Consider the following 5,681-nt stretch of genomic DNA (forward strand, 5'->3'; position numbering starts at 1 on the left):
TTTACCTCAAAATGATCATTGAAAACGAAGTCCAAAGCACAAGGAACACGTTTCCGAAGACGGATCGAAGATTGGACCGTTGGATCTTCGTGGATCAAGGGTTTTGTATCAAAAACCCATAAAAATCGGTGAGAGGGGGAGAGAGATCCAGAGCAGCCGAGAAGAAATGGGCGTTCTGCCCATTCTTAAAGCAGACTCTATCCGGACAGACCTCAACTGCCGTCCGGACATGCGTCCTTTTAGTGGACGGGCGCCCAAAGGCATGCCGTCTGGACACATTTGGTTTGCGTTCGGACGCGCGCCCTCTAGATCTCGGGCGTGCGCCCACGGACGGGCCATCCAGATGTGGCTTCAACCTGCGTCCGGTCGCGTTATCTTAATATGTTTTTAATTTCTAATTTCTAATTTTATTTTATTTTATTTTTCTTGAATTTTAAAATATTCTCTGTGTGTCCTCTTGCATTTTCTTGTCATCTAATTATTCTTAGCTGATTATTCACTAGATTTTATTCTAAAATCGTAATTTAAATTCGGGTCATTACATCCCTCACTCCTTATAAAAATTTCGTCCTCGAAATTTGGACGTTAAATCATTTTTCACACATACGACCATGCATTCTATATTAGATACATCCATGCTAGTATGCGCTTTACACGGAATACCTATACAAAAATGGTATGACATAACAATCATACCAGAATTTAATTTATGGGGTGGGAAATCACACTCGTATTAACAATTACATACTCATGTGGCTTCCTTGACATTGTGATTTCACCATATAGTTCTAACTAATAGAATGATTTTGAGTGTTTTCTTACTAATCATCGCTCGTTTTGCACCTCTTTATAGGTCAATTTTAGTAGATTACAAAGAGACTTTCACAAGTACACGGTCATAAATGCATTTACGATGGAGGAATATGGAGAAATGTCATGAATGCCTGCTAAAATTAGAAGACATCATGACTGATTACATGACAGACTTACGTTTAGCACTAAGAATAGTCCAATATATCCTGGATTGAGCTCATCCTTGATGCCTAAACGTCACATGCTTTGCATTGGCGATGCTTGAGGTACGTAAAGTCGTCAATTATGAAGTCTGAATTCATAACGATGTTTATCTGCATAACTTTCGTCAACACTAGGCGGTAAACATTCAGTTTGAATGAGTTTTATTTCTCTTGAATTGTGCACCAATTCTAAGAATTCCCACCTGCATATTTTAGGCATATCCTCAAGTGTCTATATAGATTTTTTGGATTTGCCGTCTGCTTGTGGAGGGTATGTTGTGCTAACGTTTTGAATATGCCTTGAGTCAATCTCACTATCACGAGATTTCCTACTTAGTGTATTAGTCGAGACATTGACTCAAGTCGTACGATAGAACATCTTGTTTCTAAGATCTTCCCGTACTTCAAGTCGTTAGTTCTCACTAAGGAACACTCATCCTAAGTCGCCACTTGGTTATTACCCAATAATCTATACATAGTCACATAGACTGTAAATATAGTGAGAACATTCGGATAGTGGGATGCTACCGAGGTGTTTTCCCACTTAAACTTGGTTTTGGGCTTGACTTGGACTTAAGCCAGACATGCTAGTATACATTCTTGGACACTCACTTCTGGAAAACATCGGGGAGGTAGTGGAGTGGCTTGCCTATAGAAGTATGGTATTCAAACTCTCACATTGAAGAGTCAGAATGCAACTCCCGACTCACGACCATCTATTCTTGTTCTATACTTTCATAGTCAACCCATTCCTGCTCAACATCAAAGTCCTAACCACTGAGACATTTGCGCTTGGCTTACATAAAACTGGCATTAGACATACAAATCACTAGAGTTTAACACCAACACTAAAGCTTACCATGTTAGCACTGCTAAACTTGCTGGCAGAATCTTTCCAACTATTAAGGAAAACTGTCCCTACGTTTCCTACTCGTTTTAGCGTCACTAACAAGAGTGGTCACGCATATGTTTCGTTCTAAGGGTCCGGTGCTCCTCGTGCATGGTTACACAAACGCATATGAAATTATAATGGACAACATTTATATTACGCTAGAGGTACGCAATGCTTTAAATTAAAGGTGTGGTACCTAAGGCAGCATTAGCGACATTGGCGGCGTTCCCATCAGTTCTGGTATTCATAGGCGTAAGCGTGTGCACCTTTGCTGGAGCAATTGGTTTAGACTGATCATTGCTTGCCTGAGTCCCCTGACCTTTATTGACAACTTGCGGACAATTTCTTGCATAATGGCCATTTGGCCACAATTGAAACACAATCTAGCAGTTTCCCAACGACACATGCCCGGGTGTATCTTCCCACACTGACCACACCTTGCAATGCTGGGGTCGCACTGCCCCTTTGTAGCTGGTAATAGGCATTGCTTTGCGAAGTGGCCAGGATTGCCACACATAAAGCATATCACTAATTTCCACAAACACGCACCAAAGTGAGACTTCCCACACCTGATGCACAGCGGAGCGTTAATGTTGTCATGGCTTGAGGAGGCATCCCCCCTCTTTAGGGATCTTGGAATCATCATCAGAAGATGGTCTCTTTGGCTGAAGAGAGGTAAAAGCTCCAAATGCTAATGACTGCTTCCAATCCATACGTTGATGAGGTCTTGGTCTACGCGGCGTGGCTCTGTATGATCACATTGAAGTTAGTCTACAATGTGAAAACAAGGAAACGTCACATAAACAGACATGGTTTTTGGTCGAATATATCGCATGTACTATGCAATGAACACCATATTTTATTTTATTTTTAAAATTTTCTTATCACTGTTGTAAGCTTTTAGAATCCTATGGCTCTTTTGTTACACTTAGACTCTATCTCAATCCTAAGCTTCCACTTTCCACTTTTCTTAATATCCCTAGGAATAACTGCTCTGATACCATTTTCTGTGACGACCTTTTTTTAAAAAAAGAAAAAAAAAACAAAAATGAGTCATCATAGTGGCACAAAAAACCAAAATGAGTAATCACAGTGGCATGACTACAAGTCGCTCAGCCAAATACGGTACACATTCGATAACATGTTCCTGATAATCAGAGTTACATCTACGCAGCGAATAACACATAATAGCTTTATCAACATAGCGGAAGACACATCTATAAACAATATTTGATTACGACAACAGAGCCAATGATGTATCTATCTGTTTAAGGCTTATTACAAAGTTATTAAATACAGACCAAAAGACTGGCTCATAAATACAAGTGTCACAGGCGACACAAGCCATGAACAAAGACTACCAAAAAGGTGGACAACTCATAGTCCAACCATTACAATTGTCGCATCGGGCTTCAGTCATAATATCCCAAGCACTATGCTACGTTGTCATCCCTTAGATTCATTGGACTTGCAATCAAAGCATCAGAGTCTATACGATTGTGGGGTTATCCACATTCGTACAGGTGAAAGTATGAGTTCACCGCCTCAATAATAAATTATTGAGGCCTCAGTGGTATAAGACTCACTATGGTGTAAACAATGCATAGAAACGTACATACACATAGGTTTCAATATTATCATTCTCAAATTGTTATAACCACACAAACACGCACATCATCATGTTACCCCCTTACATGCAATTTCATGCATAACTCTACATCATTACATCTTCACATTTACATTCTCAATACAAATCTCATGCAATTCTTCAACATCAATTCATCAACGTGTTACCTTTTCACATTATAGTTCATTACCACATATACCAAGTCATCATCACAGAGTTAACATCAACTTTAACCAAACATGGCAGTATTGTCCATAAAGCAACAACCCTCATGGCAATCAACACACAATGCCTATAGAGAGCTTTGGCCCTACGGTCTACCTCTGCCAATAGGGAGCTCTGGCCCTATGGTCTACCCTGGCCAATAGGGAGCTTGGGCCCTATGGTCTACCTCTATTCACTACCTCTGCCAATAGGGAGCTCGTGCCCTATGGTCTACCTTTATGCCATCATATACATATACACAATTACCACATATTCTCATCGTATACCTTTAGTGATAAACGCTAACCTGTAAGTTATATTCATTATCGTAACCACATAATTACTCACATTTTTTTAAAATAATATTATCCTATGAGAAAACCTAATGGTTAACCTTACAAAAGGCTAATTAAACCAAATATCCGTAATGTAACGACCCACCCCTAATGACACAATACTGTCCGCTTTTGGCTCCCCATACCAGACTTCTCAGGAGGTCACCCATCCTGGGATTGCTCTCGCAAAAGCACGCTTAACTGCGGAGTTCTGATAGGTTCATGACCATCACGGCTTTAAAACGCGTTGTGTCATAAAGGGTGCATTTATACATATAAGCACATCCTCATTCCTAGGCGATGTGGGACGACACAATCACCCCCTCTTTGGACCCAGCATCCCCACTGGTGTCCCTCATTGGGCTTATGAACGCTCCCACCATCTCAGGCTGGGCAATAGCTCTGATACCATTTGTAACGACTCACCCCCAATGACACAATATTGTCCGCTTTTCCTAACAAACCCTAGAACAAACTGCTTTGATACCATTTGTAACGACCCACCCCCAATGACACACAATACTGTCCGCTTTTGGCTCCCCATACCAGACTTCTCAGGAGGTCACCCATCCTGGGATTGCTCTCGCAGAAGGTTCTGATAGGTTCATGACCATCACGGCTTTAAAACGTGTTGTGTCATAAAGGGTGTATTTATACATATAAGCACATCCTCATTCCCAGGCGATTGCTCTCGCAGAAGCACGCTTAACTGCGGAGTTCTGATAGGTTCATGACCATCACGGCTTTAAAACGTGTTATGTCATAAAGGGTGCATTTATACATATAAGCACATCCTCATTCCCAGGCGATGTGGGACGTCACAATCACCCCCTCTTTGGACCCAGCATCCCCGCTGGCGTCCCTCATTGGGCTTGTGCACGCTCCCACCATCTCAGGTTGGGCAATGGCTCTGATACCATATGTAACGACCCACTCCTAATGACACAATATTGTCCGCTTTTGGCTCCCCAAACCAGACTTCCCAAGAGGTCACCCATCCTGGGATTGCTCTCGCAGCGGCTTGCTTAACTGCGGAGTTCTGATAGGTTCATGCCATCACGGCTTTAAAATGCGTTGTGTCATAAAGGGTGCATTTATACATATAAGCACATCCTCATTCCCAGGCGATGTGGGACGTCACACGTAATTTATATTTACTACCCATAACATAATTTAACAACCTAGGTTTTATACACTTAAAACCCCAAATTAATTTAACCTATCAAATTAGGGTTTCCAAACTTAAACCCATAATCTCGAAAACACCACCCTAATCACAATATTATTAACCCAATTGCATTTACTAAGGGTTAATCACATAAAACACATTTAAAAATCAAATACCCCAAGCTACGATCGAGGAAAACTTACTCAAAATTCACCAAACCAAGGCCCAAAGTTTGGGTAGCCTTAAGTAAGCTCCAACATGCTCAAACACCTAAAGAACATAGAGGATTAACTCACTTTTAGGATTTTACCCCAAAAATCACAAAATCATGAGTTTAGTATTTTACCTCAAAATGATCAGTGAAAACGTAGTCCCAAGAGCAAGGAACATGTTTCCAAAGACGGATCGAAGATTGGACCATTGGATCTTCGTGGATCAA

Source organism: Alnus glutinosa, chromosome 7, assembly GCF_958979055.1.
Source record: "Alnus glutinosa chromosome 7, dhAlnGlut1.1, whole genome shotgun sequence".
Classification (NCBI taxonomy): Eukaryota; Viridiplantae; Streptophyta; class Magnoliopsida; order Fagales; family Betulaceae; genus Alnus; species Alnus glutinosa.